The sequence below is a fragment of the Chiloscyllium plagiosum genome, unplaced genomic scaffold (assembly GCF_037043375.1).
Source record: "Chiloscyllium plagiosum isolate Xiang-an unplaced genomic scaffold, Cpla_swu_hap1 HiC_scaffold_2, whole genome shotgun sequence".
NCBI lineage: Eukaryota > Metazoa > Chordata > Chondrichthyes > Orectolobiformes > Hemiscylliidae > Chiloscyllium > Chiloscyllium plagiosum.
In genome coordinates, this window is record NW_028270140.1 from 163,105,327 (window position 1) to 163,122,752 (window position 17,426).

The 17,426-nt window shown below is 62.7% G+C and overlaps 1 protein-coding gene across 1 annotated transcript in view; it reads left to right on the plus strand.

Annotated features, from left to right (window-relative positions):
• The window catches only part of LOC122546955 (receptor-type tyrosine-protein phosphatase mu-like), a 319,090-nt gene that overhangs the window by 67,551 nt on the left and 234,113 nt on the right, over nucleotides 1–17,426 (plus strand). The window lies entirely within an intron of this gene.

Genomic DNA, 17,426 nt, shown 5'->3' on the forward strand with positions numbered 1-17,426 from the left:
GTCAGTGTGCGGGGTCATTGTGAGGGGTCAGTGTGCGGGGTCAGTGTGCGGGGTCAGTGTGAGGGGGTCAGTGTGTGGGGTCAGTGTGAGTGGTCAGTGTGAGGGGTCAGTGTGAGGCGTCAGTGTGAGGGGTCAGTGTGCAGGGCCAGTGTGACGGGTCAGTGTGCGGGGGTCAGTGTGAGGGGTCAGTGTGCGGGGTCAGTGTGAGAGGTCAGTGTGCAGGGTCATGTGCAGGGTCAGTGTGAGGGGTCATGTGCAGGGTCAGTGTTAGGGGTCAGTGTGCAGGGGTCAGTGTGCGGGGTCAGTGTGCAGGGGTCAGTGTGTGGGGTCAATGTGAGGGGTCAGTGTGAGGGGTCAGTGTGAGGGGGTCAGTGTGAGGGGACAATGTGAGGGGTCTTGTGCAGGGTCAGTGTTAGGGGTCAGTGTGCAGGGGTCAGTGTGCAGGGGTCAGTGTGCAGGGTCAGTGTGCAGTGTCAGTGTGAGGGGTCAGTGTGCGGGGTCATGTGCAGGGCCAGTGTGATGGGTCAATGTGCGGGGTCATGTGCAGGGTCAGTGTGCAGGGTCAGTGTGCGGGGTCAGTGTGCGGGGGTCAGTGTGCGGGGGTCAGTGTGCGGGGTCAGTGTGATGGTTCAGTGTGAGGGGTCTGTGTGCAGGGTCAGTGTGCGGGGGTCAGTGTGCGGGGTCAGTGTGACGGGTCAGTGTGCGGGGTCAAACTGCAGGATCAGTCTGAGGGGTCAGTGTGCGGGGTCATTGTGAGGGGTCAGTGTGCGGGGTCAGTGTGCGGGGTCAGTGTGAGGGGGTCAGTGTGTGGGGTCAGTGTGAGTGGTCAGTGTGAGGGGTCAGTGTGAGGCGTCAGTGTGAGGGGTCAGTGTGCAGGGCCAGTGTGACGGGTCAGTGTGCGGGGGTCAGTGTGAGGGGTCAGTGTGCGGGGTCAGTGTGAGAGGTCAGTGTGCAGGGTCATGTGCAGGGTCAGTGTGAGGGGTCATGTGCAGGGTCAGTGTTAGGGGTCAGTGTGCAGGGGTCAGTGTGCGGGGTCAGTGTGCAGGGGTCAGTGTGTGGGGTCAATGTGAGGGGTCAGTGTGTGGGGTCCGTGTGTGGGGTCTGTGTGTGGGGTCAGTGTGAGGGGTCAGTGTGCGGGGTCCGTGTGTGGGGTCAGTATGCGGGTCAGTGTGCGGGGTCAGTGTGAGGGGTCAGTGTCAGGGGTTAGTGTGTGGGGTCAGTTTGGGGTCAGTGTGAGGGGGTCAGTGTGAGGGGGTCAGTGTGAGGGGTCAATGTGGGGTCAGTGTGAGGGGGTCAGTGTGCAAGAGTCAGTGTGCAGGGTCAGTGTGAGGGGTCAGTGTGAGGGGGTCAGTGTGAGGGGTCAATGTGAAGGGGTCAGTGTGAAGGGTCAGTGTGAGGGGTCAGTGTGAGGGGGTCAGTGTGAGGGGATCAGTGTGCGGGGTCGGTGTGAGGGGTCAGTGTGAGGGGTCAGTGTGAGGGGTCAGTGTGAGGGGTCAGTGTGATGGGTCGGTGTGAGGGGTCAGTGTGAGGGGTCAGTGTGAGGGGTCATTGTGAGGCATCAGTGTGAGGAGTCAGTGTGCAGGGTCAGTGTGAGAGGTCAGTGTGGGGTCAGTATGAGGGGGTCAGTGTGCGGGGTCGGTGTGAGGCGGTCAGTGTGCGGGGTCAGTGTGAGTGGTCAGTGTGAGGGGTCAGTGTGAGGCGTCTGCGTGCGGGGTCAATGTGCGGGGTCAGTGTGAGGGGTCAGTGTGTGGGGTCAGTGTGTGGGGTCAGTGTGCGGGGTCAGTGTGCGGGGTCAGTGTGAGGGGTCAGTGTGTGGGGTCAGTGTGTGGGGTCAGTGTGCGGGGTCAGTGTGCGGGGTCAGTGCGACGGGTCAGTGTGCGGGGGTCAGTGTGAGGGGTCAGTGTGCGGGGGTCAGTGTGTGGGGGTCAGAGTGAGGGGTCAGTGTGCAGGGACAGTGTGAGGGGTCAGTGTGCGGGGGTCAGTGTGAGGGGTCAGTGTGCGGGGTCAGTGTGAGGGGTGAGTGTGCAGGGTCAGTGTGAGGGGTCAGTGTGAGGGGTCAGTGTGCGGAGTCTGTGTGAGGGGTCAGTGTGCGGGGACAGTGTGCGCGGTCAGTGTGAGGGGGCAGTGTGAGGGGTCAGTGTGCGGAGTCTGTGTGAGGGGTCAGAGTGCGGGGGTTCGTGTGAGGGGTCAGTGTGCGGGGTGTGTGTGAGGGGTCAGTGTGCGGAGTCTGTGTGAGGGGTCAGTGTGCGGGGTCAGTATGAGGGGTCAGTGTGAGGGGGTCAGTGTGAGGGGACAATGTGAGGGGTCATGTGCAGGGTCAGTGTTAGGGGTCAGTGTGCAGGGGTCAGTGTGCAGGGGTCAGTGTGCAGGGTCAGTGTGCAGTGTCAGTGTGAGGGGTCAGTGTGCGGGGTCATGTGCAGGGCCAGTGTGATGGGTCAATGTGCGGGGTCATGTGCAGGGTCAGTGTGCAGGGTCAGTGTGCGGGGTCAGTGTGCGGGGGTCAGTGTGCGGGGGTCAGTGTGCGGGGTCAGTGTGATGGTTCAGTGTGAGGGGTCTGTGTGCAGGGTCAGTGTGCGGGGGTCAGTGTGCGGGGTCAGTGTGACGGGTCAGTGTGCGGGGTCAAACTGCAGGATCAGTCTGAGGGGTCAGTGTGCGGGGTCATTGTGAGGGGTCAGTGTGCGGGGTCAGTGTGCGGGGTCAGTGTGAGGGGGTCAGTGTGTGGGGTCAGTGTGAGTGGTCAGTGTGAGGGGTCAGTGTGAGGCGTCAGTGTGAGGGGTCAGTGTGCAGGGCCAGTGTGACGGGTCAGTGTGCGGGGGTCAGTGTGAGGGGTCAGTGTGCGGGGTCAGTGTGAGAGGTCAGTGTGCAGGGTCATGTGCAGGGTCAGTGTGAGGGGTCATGTGCAGGGTCAGTGTTAGGGGTCAGTGTGCAGGGGTCAGTGTGCGGGGTCAGTGTGCAGGGGTCAGTGTGTGGGGTCAATGTGAGGGGTCAGTGTGAGGGGTCAGTGTGAGGGGTCAGTGTGCAGGATCAGTGTGCGGGGGTCAGTGTGAGGGGTCGGTGTGCGGGGTCAGTGTGCAGGGTCAGTGTTAGGGGTCAGTGTGCAGAGTCTGTGTGAGGGGTCAGTGTGCGGGGGTTAGTGTGAGGGGTCAGTGTGAGGGGGTCAGTGTGAGGGGGTCAGTGTGAGGGGTCAGTGTGGGGTCAGTGTGAGGGGGTCAGTGTGCAGGAGTCAGTGTGCAGGGTCAGTGTGAGGGGTCAGTGTGAGGCGGTCAGTGTGCGGGGTCAATGTGCGGGGTCAGTGTGAGGGGTCAGTGTGCGGGGTCAGTGTGCGGGGTCAGTGTGCGGGGTCAGTGTGAGGGGTCAGTGTGAGGGGTCAGTGTGCGGGGTCAGTGTGAGGGGTCAGTGTGAGGGGTCAGTGCGACGGGTCAGTGTGCGGGGGTCAGTGTGAGGGGTCAGTGTGCGGGGGTCAGTGTGCGGGGGTCAGAGTGAAGGGTCAATGTGCAGGGCCAGTGTGAGGGGTCAGTGTGCGGGGTCAGTGTGAGGGGTCAGTGTGCGGGGTCAGTGTGAGGGGTGAGTGTGCAGGGTCAGTGTGAGGGGTCAGTGTGCGGGGTCAGTGTGAGGGGTCAGTGTGAGGGGTCAGTGTGCGGAGTCTGTGTGAGGGGTCAGAGTGCGGGGTCAGTGTGCGCGGTCAGTGTGAGGGGGCAGTGTGAGGGGTCAGTGTGCGGAGTCTGTGTGAGGGGTCAGAGTGCGGGGGTTCGTGTGAGGGGTCAGTGTGCGGGGTCTGTGTGAGGGGTCAGTGTGCGGAGTCTGTGTGACGGGTCAGTGTGCGGGGTCAGTGTGAGGGGTCAGTGTGAGGGGGTCAGTGTGAGGGGACAATGTGAGGGGTCATGTGCAGGGTCAGTGTTAGGGGTCAGTGTGCAGGGGTCAGTGTGCAGGGGTCAGTGTGCAGGGTCAGTGTGCAGTGTCAGTGTGAGGGGTCAGTGTGCGGGGTCATGTGCAGGGCCAGTGTGATGGGTCAATGTGCGGGGTCATGTGCAGGGTCAGTGTGCAGGGTCAGTGTGCGGGGTCAGTGTGCGGGGTCAGTGTGCGGGGTCAGTATGATGGTTCAGTGTGAGGGGTCTGTGTGCAGGGTCAGTGTGCGGGGGTCAGTGTGCGGGGTCAGTGTGCGGGGTCAGTGTGAGGGGTCAGTGTGCGGGGTCAAACTGCAGGATCAGTCTGAGGGGTCAGTGTGTGGGGTCCGTGTGTGGGGTCTGTGTGCGGGGTCAGTGTGAGGGGTCAGTGTGCGGGGTCCGTGTGTGGGGTCAGTGTGCGGGTCAGTGTGCGGGGTCAGTGTGAGGGGTCAGTGTCAGGGGTTAGTGTGTGGGGTCAGTTTGGGGTCAGTGTGAGGGGGTCAGTGTGAGGGGGTCAGTGTGAGGGGTCAGTGTGGGGTCAGTGTGAGGGGGTCAGTGTGCAGGAGTCAGTGTGCAGGGTCAGTGTGAGGGGTCAGTGTGAGGGGGTCAGTGTGAGGGGTCAATGTGAAGGGGTCAGTGTGAGGGGTCAGTGTGAGGGGGTCAGTGTGAGGGGATCAGTGTGCGGGGTCGGTGTGAGGGGTCAGTGTGAGGGGTCAGTGTGATAGGTCGGTGTGAGGGGTCAGTGTGAGGGGTCAGTGTGAGGGGTCAGTGTGAGGGGTCAGTGTGATGGGTCGGTGTGAGGGGTCAGTGTGAGGGGTCAGTCTGAGGGGTCATTGTGAGGCTTCAGTGTGAGGAGTCAGTGTGCAGGGTCAGTGTGAGAGGTCAGTGTGGGGTCAGTATAAGGGAGTCAGTGTGCGGGGTCGGTGTGAGGGGGTCAGTGTGCGGGGTCAGTGTGAGTGGTCAGTGTGAGGGGTCAGTGTGAGGCGTCTGTGTGCGGGGTCAATGTGCGGGGTCAGTGTGAGGGGTCAGTGTGTGGGGTCAGTGTGTGGGGTCAGTGTGCGGGGTCAGTGTGCGGGGTCAGTGTGAGGGGTCAGTGTGCAGGGTCAGTGTGCGGGGTCAGTGTGAGGGGTCAGTGCGACGGGTCAGTGTGCGGGGGTCAGTGTGAGGGGTCAGTGTGCGGGGGTCAGTGTGAGGGGTCAGTGTGCAGGGACCGTGTGAGGGGTCAGTGTGCGGGGGTCAGTGTGAGGGGTCAGTGTGAGGCGTCTGTGTGCGGGGTCAATGTGCGGGGTCAGTGTGAGTGGTCAGTGTGTGGGGTCAGTGTGTGGTGTCAGTGTGCGGGGTCAGTGTGCGGGGTCAGTGTGAGGGGTCAGTGTGAGGGGTCAGTGCGACGGGTCAGTGTGCGGGGGTCAGTGTGAGGGGTCAGTGTGCGGGGGTCAGTGTGCGGGGGTCAGAGTGAAGGGTCAATGTGCAGGGCCAGTGTGAGGGGTCAGTGTGCGGGGGTCAGTGTGAGGGGTCAGTGTGCGGGGTCAGTGTGAGGGGTGAGTGTGCAGGGTCAGTGTGAGGGGTCTGTGTGCGGGGTCAGTGTGAGGGGTCAGTGTGAGGGGTCAGTGTGAGGGGTCAGTGTGCGGAGTCTGTGTGAGGGGTCAGTGTGCGGGGTCAGTGTGCGCGGTCAGTGTGAGGGGGCAGTGTGCGGAGTCTGTGTGAGGGGTCAGTGTGCGGGGACAGTGTGCGGGGGTCAGTGTGCGGGGTCAGTGTGCGGGGGTCAGTGTGCGGGGTCAGTGTGAGGGGTCAGTGTGCGGGGTCAGTGTGAGGGGTCTGTGTGCAGGGTCAGTGTGCGGGGGTCAGTGTGCGGGGTCAGTGTGCGGGGTCAGTGTGAGGGGTCAGTGTGCGGGGTCAAACTGCAGGATCAGTCTGAGGGGTCAGTGTGTGGGGTCCGTGTGTGGGGTCAGTGTGTGGGGTCAGTGTGAGGGGTCAGTGTGAGGGGTCAGTGTGCGGGGTCCATGTGTGGGGTCAGTGTGCGGGTCAGTGTGCGGGGTCAGTGTGAGGGGTCAGTGTCAGGGGTTAGTGTGTGGGGTCAGTGTGAGGGGGTCAGTGTGAGGGGTCAGTGTGGGGTCAGTGTGAGGGGGTCAGTGTGCAAGAGTCAGTGTGCAGGGTCAGTGTGAGGGGTCAGTGTGAGGGGGTCAGTGTGAGGGGTCAATGTGAAGGGGTCAGTGTGAGGGGTCAGTGTGAGGGGGTCAGTGTGAGGGGATCAGTGTGCGGGGTCGGTGTGAGGGGTCAGTGTGAGGGGTCAGTGTGAGGGGTCAGTGTGAGGGGTCAGTGTGATGGGTCGGTGTGAGGGGTCAGTGTGAGGGGTCAGTGTGAGGGGTCATTGTGAGGCATCAGTGTGAGGAGTCAGTGTGCAGGGTCAGTGTGAGAGGTCAGTGTGGGGTCAGTATGAGGGGGTCAGTGTGCGGGGTCGGTGTGAGGCGGTCAGTGTGCGGGGTCAGTGTGAGTGGTCAGTGTGAGGGGTCAGTGTGAGGTGTCTGTGTGCGGGGTCAATGTGCGGGGTCAGTGTGAGGGGTCAGTGTGTGGGGTCAGTGTGTGGGGTCAGTGTGCGGGGTCAGTGTGCGGGGTCAGTGTGAGGGGTCAGTGTGTGGGGTCAGTGTGTGGGGTCAGTGTGCGGGGTCAGTGTGCGGGGTCAGTGCGACGGGTCAGTGTGCGGGGGTCAGTGTGAGGGGTCAGTGTGCGGGGGTCAGTGTGTGGGGGTCAGAGTGAGGGGTCAGTGTGCAGGGACAGTGTGAGGGGTCAGTGTGCGGGGGTCAGTGTGAGGGGTCAGTGTGCGGGGTCAGTGTGAGGGGTGAGTGTGCAGGGTCAGTGTGAGGGGTCAGTGTGCGGGGTCAGTGTGAGGGGTCAGTGTGAGGGGTCAGTGTGCGGAGTCTGTGTGAGGGGTCAGTGTGCGGGGACAGTGTGCGCGGTCAGTGTGAGGGGGCAGTGTGAGGGGTCAGTGTGCGGAGTCTGTGTGAGGGGTCAGAGTGCGGGGGTTCGTGTGAGGGGTCAGTGTGCAGGGTCTGTGTGAGGGGTCAGTGTGCTGAGTCTGTGTGAGGGGTCAGTGTGCGGGGTCAGTATGAGGGGTCAGTGTGAGGGGGTCAGTGTGAGGGGACAATGTGAGGGGTCTTGTGCAGGGTCAGTGTTAGGGGTCAGTGTGCAGGGGTCAGTGTGCAGGGGTCAGTGTGCAGGGTCAGTGTGCAGTGTCAGTGTGAGGGGTCAGTGTGCGGGGTCATGTGCAGGGCCAGTGTGATGGGTCAATGTGCGGGGTCATGTGCAGGGTCAGTGTGCAGGGTCAGTGTGCGGGGTCAGTGTGCGGGGGTCAGTGTGCGGGGGTCAGTGTGCGGGGTCAGTGTGATGGTTCAGTGTGCGGGGTCAGTGTGACGGGTCAGTGTGCGGGGTCAAACTGCAGGATCAGTCTGAGGGGTCAGTGTGCAGGGTCATTGTGAGGGGTCAGTGTGCGGGGTCAGTGTGCGGGGTCAGTGTGAGGGGGTCAGTGTGTGGGGTCAGTGTGAGTGGTCAGTGTGAGGGGTCAGTGTGAGGCGTCAGTGTGAGGGGTCAGTGTGCAGGGCCAGTGTGACGGGTCAGTGTGCGGGGGTCAGTGTGAGGGGTCAGTGTGCGGGGTCAGTGTGAGAGGTCAGTGTGCAGGGTCATGTGCAGGGTCAGTGTGAGGGGTCATGTGCAGGGTCAGTGTTAGGGGTCAGTGTGCAGGGGTCAGTGTGCGGGGTCAGTGTGCAGGGGTCAGTGTGTGGGGTCAATGTGAGGGGTCAGTGTGTGGGGTCCGTGTGTGGGGACTGTGTGTGGGGTCAGTGTGAGGGGTCAGTGTGCGGGGTCCGTGTGTGGGGTCAGTATGCGGGTCAGTGTGCGGGGTCAGTGTGAGGGGTCAGTGTCAGGGGTTAGTGTGTGGGGTCAGTGTGAGGGGGTCAGTGTGAGGGGTCAGTGTGGGGTCAGTGTGAGGGGGTCAGTGTGCAAGAGTCAGTGTGCAGGGTCAGTGTGAGGGGTCAGTGTGAGGGGGTCAGTGTGAGGGGTCAATGTGAAGGGGTCAGTGTGAGGGGTCAGTGTGAGGGGTCAGTGTGAGGGGGTCAGTGTGAGGGGATCAGTGTGCGGGGTCGGTGTGAGGGGTCAGTGTGAGGGGTCAGTGTGAGGGGTCAGTGTGAGGGGTCAGTGTGATGGGTCGGTGTGAGGGGTCAGTGTGAGGGGTCAGTGTGAGGGGTCATTGTGAGGCATCAGTGTGAGGAGTCAGTGTGCAGGGTCAGTGTGAGAGGTCAGTGTGGGGTCAGTATGAGGGGGTCAGTGTGCGGGGTCGGTGTGAGGCGGTCAGTGTGCGGGGTCAGTGTGAGTGGTCAGTGTGAGGGGTCAGTGTGAGGCGTCTGTGTGCGGGGTCAATGTGCGGGGTCAGTGTGAGGGGTCAGTGTGTGGGGTCAGTGTGTGGGGTCAGTGTGCGGGGTCAGTGTGCGGGGTCAGTGTGAGGGGTCAGTGTGTGGGGTCAGTGTGTGGGGTCAGTGTGCGGGGTCAGTGCGACGGGTCAGTGTGCGGGGGTCAGTGTGAGGGGTCAGTGTGCGGGGGTCAGTGTGTGGGGGTCAGACTGAGGGGTCAGTGTGCAGGGACAGTGTGAGGGGTCAGTGTGCGGGGGTCAGTGTGAGGGGTCAGTGTGCGGGGTCAGTGTGAGGGGTGAGTGTGCAGGGTCAGTGTGAGGGGTCAGTGTGCGGGGTCAGTGTGAGGGGTCAGTGTGAGGGGTCAGTGTGCGGAGTCTGTGTGAGGGGTCAGAGTGCGGGGGTTCGTGTGAGGGGTCAGTGTGCGGGGTCTGTGTGAGGGGTCAGTGTGCGGAGTCTGTGTGAGGGGTCAGTGTGCGGGGTCAGTATGAGGGGTCAGTGTGAGGGGGTCAGTGTGAGGGGACAATGTGAGGGGTCATGTGCAGGGTCAGTGTTAGGAGTCAGTGTGCAGGGGTCAGTGTGCAGGGGTCAGTGTGCAGGGTCAGTGTGCAGTGTCAGTGTGAGGGGTCAGTGTGCGGGGTCATGTGCAGGGCCAGTGTGATGGGTCAATGTGCGGGGTCATGTGCAGGGTCAGTGTGCAGGGTCAGTGTGCGGGGTCAGTGTGCGGGGGTCAGTGTGCGGGGGTCAGTGTGCGGGGTCAGTGTGATGGTTCAGTGTGAGGGGTCTGTGTGCAGGGTCAGTGTGCGGGGGTCAGTGTGCGGGGTCAGTGTGACGGGTCAGTGTGCGGGGTCAAACTGCAGGATCAGTCTGAGGGGTCAGTGTGCGGGGTCATTGTGAGGGGTCAGTGTGCGGGGTCAGTGTGCGGGGTCAGTGTGAGGGGGTCAGTGTGTGGGGTCAGTGTGAGTGGTCAGTGTGAGGGGTCAGTGTGAGGCGTCAGTGTGAGGGGTCAGTGTGCAGGGCCAGTGTGACGGGTCAGTGTGCGGGGGTCAGTGTGAGGGGTCAGTGTGCGGGGTCAGTGTGAGAGGTCAGTGTGCAGGGTCATGTGCAGGGTCAGTGTGAGGGGTCATGTGCAGGGTCAGTGTTAGGGGTCAGTGTGCAGGGGTCAGTGTGCGGGGTCAGTGTGCAGGGGTCAGTGTGTGGGGTCAATGTGAGGGGTCAGTGTGAGGGGTCAGTGTGAGGGGTCAGTGTGCAGGATCAGTGTGCGGGGGTCAGTGTGAGGGGTCAGTGTGCGGGGTCAGTGTGCAGGGTCAGTGTTAGGGGTCAGTGTGCAGAGTCTGTGTGAGGGGTCAGTGTGCGGGGGTTAGTGTGAGGGGTCAGTGTGAGGGGGTCAGTGTGAGGGGGTCAGTGTGAGGGGTCAGTGTGGGGTCAGTGTGAGGGGGTCAGTGTGCAGGAGTCAGTGTGCAGGGTCAGTGTGAGGGGTCAGTGTGAGGGGGTCAGTGTGAGGGGTCAATGTGAAGGGGTCAGTGTGAGGGGTCAGTGTGAGGGGGTCAGTGTGAGGGGATCAGTGTGCGGGGTCGGTGTGAGGGGTCAGTGTGTGGGGTCAGTGTGAGGGGTCGGTGTGAGGGGTCAGTGTGAGGGGTCAGTCTGAGGGGTCATTGTGAGGCGTCAGTGTGAGGAGTCAGTGTGCAGGGTCAGTGTGAGAGGTCAGTGTGGGGTCAGTATGAGGGGGTCAGTGTGCGGGGTCGGTGTGAGGCGGTCAGTGTGCGGGGTCAGTGTGAGTGGTCAGTGTGAGGGGTCAGTGTGAGGCGTCAGTGTGCGGAGTCTGTGTGAGGGGTCAGAGTGCGGGGGTTCGTGTGAGGGGTCAGTGTGCGGGGTCTGTGTGAGGGGTCAGTGTGCTGAGTCTGTGTGAGGGGTCAGTGTGCGGGGTCAGTGTGAGGGGTCAGTGCGACGGGTCAGTGTGCGGGGGTCAGTGTGAGGGGTCAGTGTGCGGGGGTCAGTGTGCGGGGGTCAGAGTGAGGGGTCAGTGTGAGGGGTCAGTGTGCGGGGGTCAGTGTGAGGGGTCAGTGTGCGGGGGTCAGTGTGCGGGGGTCAGAGTGAGGGGTCAGTGTGAGGGGTCAGTGTGCGGGGGTCAGTGTGAGGGGTCAGTGTGCGGGGTCAGTGTGAGGGGTGAGTGTGCAGGGTCAGTGTGAGGGGTCAGTGTGCGGGGTCAATGTGAGGGGTCAGTGTGTGGGGTCAGTGTGAGGGGTCAGTCTGAGGGGTCATTGTGAGGCATCAGTGTGAGGAGTCAGTGTGCAGGGTCAGTGTGAGAGGTCAGTGTGGGGTCAGTATGAGGGGGTCAGTGTGCGGGGTCGGTGTGAGGCGGTCAGTGTGCGGGGTCAGTGTGAGTGGTCAGTGTGAGGGGTCAGTGTGAGGCGTCAGTGTGCGGAGTCTGTGTGAGGGGTCAGAGTGCGGGGGTTCGTGTGAGGGGTCAGTGTGCGGGGTCTGTGTGAGGGGTCAGTGTGCTGAGTCTGTGTGAGGGGTCAGTGTGCGGGGTCAGTGTGAGGGGTCAGTGCGACGGGTCAGTGTGCGGGGGTCAGTGTGAGGGGTCAGTGTGCGGGGGTCAGTGTGCGGGGGTCAGAGTGAGGGGTCAGTGTGAGGGGTCAGTGTGCGGGGGTCAGTGTGAGGGGTCAGTGTGCGGGGGTCAGTGTGCGGGGGTCAGAGTGAGGGGTCAGTGTGAGGGGTCAGTGTGCGGGGGTCAGTGTGAGGGGTCAGTGTGCGGGGTCAGTGTGAGGGGTGAGTGTGCAGGGTCAGTGTGAGGGGTCAGTGTGCGGGGTCAATGTGAGGGGTCAGTGTGTGGGGTCAGTGTGAGGGGTCAGTGTGCGGAGTCTGTGTGAGGGGTCAGTGTGCGGGGTCAGTGTGAGGGGGCAGTGTGAGGGGTCAGTGTGCGGAGTCTGTGTGAGGGGTCAGAGTGCGGGGGTTCGTGTGAGGGGTCAGTGTGCGGGGTCTGTGTGAGGGGTCAGTGTGCGGAGTCTGTGTGAGGGGTCAGTGTGCGGGGTCAGTATGAGGGGTCAGTGTGAGGGGGTCAGTGTGAGGGGACAATGTGATGGGTCATGTGTAGGGTCAGTGTTAGGGGTCAGTGTGCAGGGGTCAGTGTGCAGGGGTCTGTGTGCAGGGTCAGTGTGCAGTGTCAGTGTGAGGGGTCAGTGTGCGGGGTCATGTGCAGGGTCAGTGTGAGGGGTCAGTGTGAGGCGTCAGTGTGCGGGGTCAATGTGCGGGGTCAGTGTGCGGGGGTCAGTGTGCGGAGTCAGTGTGCGGGGTCAGTGTGCGGGGTCAGTGTGAGGGGTCAAACTGCAGGATCAGTCTGAGGGGTCAGTGTGCGGGGTCATTGTGAGGGGTCAGTGTGCGGGGTCAGTGTGAGAGGTCAGTGTGCAGGGTCATGTGCAGGGTCAGTGTGAGGGGTCATGTGCAGGGTCAGTGTTAGGGGTCAGTGTGCAGGGGTCAGTGTGCGGGGTCAGTGTGCAGGGGTCAGTGTGTGGGGTCAGTGTGAGAGGTCAGTGTGCAGGGTCATGTGCAGGGTCAGTGTGAGGGGTCATGTGCAGGGTCAGTGTTAGGGGTCAGTGTGCAGGGGTCAGTGTGCGGGGTCAGTGTGCAGGGGTCAGTGTGTGGGGTCAATGTGAGGGGTCAGTGTGAGGGGTCAGTGTGAGGGGTCAGTGTGCAGGATCAGTGTGCGGGGGTCAGTGTGAGGGGTCAGTGTGCGGGGTCAGTGTGCAGGGTCAGTGTTAGGGGTCAGTGTGCAGAGTCTGTGTGAGGGGTCAGTGTGCGGGGGTTAGTGTGAGGGGTCAGTGTGAGGGGGTCAGTGTGAGGGGGTCAGTGTGAGGGGTCAGTGTGGGGTCAGTGTGAGGGGGTCAGTGTGCAGGAGTCAGTGTGCAGGGTCAGTGTGAGGGGTCAGTGTGAGGGGGTCAGTGTGAGGGGTCAATGTGAAGGGGTCAGTGTGAGGGGTCAGTGTGAGGGGGTCAGTGTGAGGGGATCAGTGTGCGGGGTCGGTGTGAGGGGTCAGTGTGAGGGGTCAGTGTGAGGGGTCGGTGTGAGGGGTCAGTGTGAGGGGTCAGTCTGAGGGGTCATTGTGAGGCGTCAGTGTGAGGAGTCAGTGTGCAGGGTCAGTGTGAGAGGTCAGTGTGGGGTCAGTATGAGGGGGTCAGTGTGCGGGGTCGGTGTGAGGCGGTCAGTGTGCGGGGTCAGTGTGAGTGGTCAGTGTGAGGGGTCAGTGTGAGGCGTCAGTGTGCGGAGTCTGTGTGAGGGGTCAGAGTGCGGGGGTTCGTGTGAGGGGTCAGTGTGCGGGGTCTGTGTGAGGGGTCAGTGTGCTGAGTCTGTGTGAGGGGTCAGTGTGCGGGGTCAGTGTGAGGGGTCAGTGCGACGGGTCAGTGTGCGGGGGTCAGTGTGAGGGGTCAGTGTGCGGGGGTCAGTGTGCGGGGGTCAGAGTGAGGGGTCAGTGTGAGGGGTCAGTGTGCGGGGGTCAGTGTGAGGGGTCAGTGTGCGGGGGTCAGTGTGCGGGGGTCAGAGTGAGGGGTCAGTGTGAGGGGTCAGTGTGCGGGGGTCAGTGTGAGGGGTCAGTGTGCGGGGTCAGTGTGAGGGGTGAGTGTGCAGGGTCAGTGTGAGGGGTCAGTGTGCGGGGTCAATGTGAGGGGTCAGTGTGTGGGGTCAGTGTGAGGGGTCAGTGTGCGGAGTCTGTGTGAGGGGTCAGTGTGCGGGGTCAGTGTGCGCGGTCAGTGTGAGGGGGCAGTGTGAGGGGTCAGTGTGCGGAGTCTGTGTGAGGGGTCAGAGTGCGGGGGTTCGTGTGAGGGGTCAGTGTGCGGGGTCTGTGTGAGGGGTCAGTGTGCGGAGTCTGTGTGAGGGGTCAGTGTGCGGGGTCAGTATGAGGGGTCAGTGTGAGGGGGTCAGTGTGAGGGGACAATGTGATGGGTCATGTGCAGGGTCAGTGTTAGGGGTCAGTGTGCAGGGGTCAGTGTGCAGGGGTCTGTGTGCAGGGTCAGTGTGCAGTGTCAGTGTGAGGGGTCAGTGTGCGGGGTCATGTGCAGGGTCAGTGTGAGGGGTCAGTGTGAGGCGTCAGTGTGCGGGGTCAATGTGCGGGGTCAGTGTGCGGGGGTCAGTGTGCGGAGTCAGTGTGCGGGGTCAGTGTGCGGGGTCAGTGTGAGGGGTCAAACTGCAGGATCAGTCTGAGGGGTCAGTGTGCGGGGTCATTGTGAGGGGTCAGTGTGCAGGGTCAATGTGCAGGGTCAGTGTGAGGGGTCAGTGTGCTGGGTCATTTTGAGGGGTCAGTGTGCGGGGTCAGTGTGCGGGGTCAGTGTGAGGGGGTCAGTGTGTGGGGTCAGTGTGAGTGGTCAGTGTGAGGGGTCAGTGTGCGGGGTCATTTTGAGGGGTCAGTGTGCGGGGTCAGTGTGCGGGGTCAGTGTGAGGGGGTCAGTGTGTGGGGTCAGTGTGAGTGGTCAGTGTGAGGGGTCAGTGTGAGGCGTCAGTGTGAGGGGTCAGTGTGCAGGGCCAGTGTGACGGGTCAGTGTGCGGGGGTCAGTGTGAGGGGTCAGTGTGAGTGGTCAGTGTGCAGGGTCATGTGCAGGGTCAGTGTGCAGGGTCATGTGCAGGGTCAGTGTGAGGGGTCATGTGCAGGGTCAGTGTTAGGGGTCAGTGTGCAGGGGTCAGTGTGCGGGGTCAGTGTGCAGGGGTCAGTGTGTGGGGTCAATGTGAGGGGTCAGTGTGAGGGGTCAGTGTGAGGGGTCAGTGTGCAGGATCAGTGTGCAGGGGTCAGTGTGACGGGTCAGTGTGCGGGGTCAGTGTGAGGGGTCAGTGTGAGGGTCAGTGTGCAGAGTCTGTGTGAGGGGTCAGTGTGCGGGGGTTAGTGTGAAGGGTCAGTGTGAGGGGGTCAGTGTGAGGGGTCATGTGCAGGGTCAGTGTTAGGGGTCAGTGTGCAGGGGTCAGTGTGCGGGGTCATGTGCAGGGTCAATGTGCAGGGTCAGTGTGAGGGGTTATGTGCAGGGTCAGTGTTAGGGGTCAGTGTGCAGGGGTCAGTGTGCGGGGTCAGTGTGCAGGGGTCAGTGTGCGGGGTCAGTGTGAGGCGTCAGTGTGCGGGGGTCAGTGTGAGGGGTCAGTGTGCGGGGGTCAGTGTGCGGGGGTCAGTGTGAGGGGTCAGTGTGCGGGGTCAGTGTGCAGGGGTCAGTGTGCGGGGTCAGTGTGAGGCGTCAGTGTGAGGGGTCAGTGTGAGGGGTCAGTGTGAGGGGTCAGTGTGCGGGGGTCAGTGTGAGAGGTCAGTGTGAGGGGTCAGTGTGCAGGGCCAGTGTGACGGTTCAGTGTGCGGGGGTCAGTGTGAGGGGTCAGTGTGCAGGGGTCAGTGTGTGGGAGTCAGTGTGTGGGGTCATGTGCAGGACCAGTGTGAGGGTCAGTGTGCAGAGTCTGTGTGAGGGGTCAGTGTGCGGGGGTTAGTGTGAGGGGTCAGTGTTAGGAGGTCAGTGTGAGGGGACAATGTGAGGGGTCATGTGCAGGGTCAGTGTTAGGGGTCAGTGTGCAGGGGTCAGTGTGCGGGGTCAGTTTGTGGGGTCAGTGTGCGGGGTCAGTGTGTGGGGTCAGTGTGAGTGGTCAGTGTGTGGGGCCCGTGTGTGGGGTCAGTGTGCGGGGTCAGTGTGCAGGGGTCAGTGTGAGGGGTCAGTGGGTGGGGTCCGTGTGTGGGGTCTGTGTGCGGGGTCAGTGTGCGGGGTCAGTTTGTGGGGTCAGTGTGCGGGGTCAGTGTGCGGAGTCAGTCTGAGTGGTCAGTGTGTGGGGTCCGTGTGTGGGGTCAGTGTGTGGGGTCAGTGTGAGGGGTCAGTGTGAGTGGTCAGTGTGTGGGGTCCGTGTGTGGGGTCAGTGTGAGGGGTCAGTGTGAGGGGTCAGTGTGAGGGGTTAGTGTGTGGGGTCAGTTTGGCGTCAGTGTGAGGGGTCAGTGTGAGGGGTTAGTGTGTGGGGTCAGTTTGGGGTCAGTGTGAGGGGGTCAGTGTGAGGGGGTCAGTGTGAGGGGTCAGTGTGGGGTCAGTGTGAGGGGGTCAGTGTGCAGGAGTCAGTGTGCAGGGTCAGTGTGCAGGGGGTCAGTTTGAGGGGATCAGTGTGCGGGGTCGGTGTGAGGGGTCAGTGTGAGGGGTCAGTGTGAGAGGTCGGTATGAGGGGTCGGTGTGAGGGGTCAGTGTGAGGGGTCAGTGTGAGGGGTCATTGTGAGGCATCAGTGTGAGGAGTCAGTGTGCGGGGTCAGTGTGAGGGATCAGTATGCGGGGTCAGTGTGAGGGATCAGTGTGCGGGGTCAGTGTGAGGGGTCAGTGTGAGGGATCAGTGCGACGGGTCAGTGTGCGGGGGTCAGTGTGAGGGGTCAGTGTGCGGGGGTCAGTGTGCAGGGGTCAGAGTGAGGGGTCAGTGTGCAGGGCCAGTGTGAGGAGTCAGTCTGCGGGGGTCAGTGTGAGGGGTCAGTGTGCGGGGTCAGTGTGAGGGGTGAGTGTGCAGGGTCAGTGTGCAGGGTCAGTGAGCGGGGTCAGTGTGCGGGGTCAGTGTGCGGGGTCAGTGTGAGGGGTCAGTGTGAGGGGTCAGTGTGCGGAGTCTGTGTGAGGGGTCAGTGTGCGGGGTCAGTGTGCGCGGTCAGTGTGAGGGGGCAGTGTGAGGGGTCAGTGTGCGGGGTCCGTGTGAGGGGTCAGTGTGCGGGGGTAGTGTGAGGGGTCAGTGTGCGGGGTCTGTGTGAGGGGTCAGTGTGCGGAGTCTGTGTGACGGGTCAGTGTGCGGGGTCAGTGTGAGGGGTCAGTGTGAGGGGGTCAGTGTGAGGGGACAATGTGAGGGGTCATGTGCAGGGTCAGTGTTAGGGGTCAGTGTGCAGGGGTCAGTGTGCAGGGGTCAGTGTGCAGGGTCAGTGTGCAGTGTCAGTGTGAGGGGTCAGTGTGCGGGGTCATGTGCAGGGCCAGTGTGATGGGTCAATGTGCGGGGTCATGTGCAGGGTCAGTGTGCAGGGTCAGTGTGCGGGGTCAGTGTGCGGGGGTCAGTGTGCGGGGTCAGTGTGATGGTTCAGTGTGAGGGGTCTGTGTGCAGGGTCAGTGTGCGGGGGTCAGTGTGCGGGGTCAATGTGCAGGGTCAGTGTGCGGGGTCATTTTGAGGGGTCAGTGTGCGGGGTCAGTGTGCGGGGTCAGTGTGCGGGGTCAGTTTTGGGGTCAGTGTGCGGGGTCAGTGTGTGGGGTCAGTGTGATTGGTCAGTGTGTGGGGTCCGTGTGTGGGGTCTGTGTGCGGGGTCAGTGTGAGGGGTCAGTGTGCGGGGTCAGTGTGAGGGGTCAGTGTGAGGGGTTAGTGTGTGGGGTCAGTTTGGGGTCAGTGTGAGGGGGTCTGTGTGAGGGGGTCAGTGTGAGGGGGTCAGTGTGGGGTCAATGTGAGGGGGTCAGTGTGCAGGAGTCAGTGTGCAGGGTCAGTGTGAGGGGTCAGTGTGAGGGGGTCAGTGTGAGGGGTCAATGTGAAGGGGTCAGTGTGAGGGGTCAGTGTGAGGGGGTCAGTGTGAGGGGATCAGTGTGCGGGGTCGGTGTGAGGGGTCAGTGTGAGGGGTCAGTGTGAGGGGTCGGTGTGATGGGTCGGTGTGAGGGGTCAGTGTGAGGGGTCAGTGTGAGGGGGTCGGTGTGAGGCGTCAGTGTGAGGAGTCAGTGTGCAGGGTCAGTGTGAGAGGTCAGTGTGGGGTCAGTATGAGGGGGTCAGTGTGCGGGGTCGGTGTGAGGCGGTCAGTGTGCGGGGTCAGTGTGAGTGGTCAGTGTGAGGGGTCAGTGTGAGGCGTCTGTTTGCGGGGTCAATGTGCGGGGTCAGTGTGAGGGGTCAGTGTGCGGGGGTCAGTGTGCGGGGGTCAGAGTGGGGGGTCAGTGTGCAGGGCCAGTGTGAGGGGTCAGTGTGCGGGGGTCAGTGTGAGGGGTCAGTGTGCGGGGTCAGTGTGAGGGGTCAGTGTGAGGGGTCAGTGTGCGGAGTCTGTGTGAGGGGTCAGTGTGCGGGGTCAGTGTGCGCGGTCAGTGTGAGGGGGCAGTGTGAGGGGTCAGTGTGCGGAGTCTGTGTGAGGGGTCAGAGTGTGGGGGTAGTGTGAGTGGTCAGTGTGAGGGGTCAGTGTGAGGCGTCAGTGTGCGGGGTCAATGTGCGGGGTCAG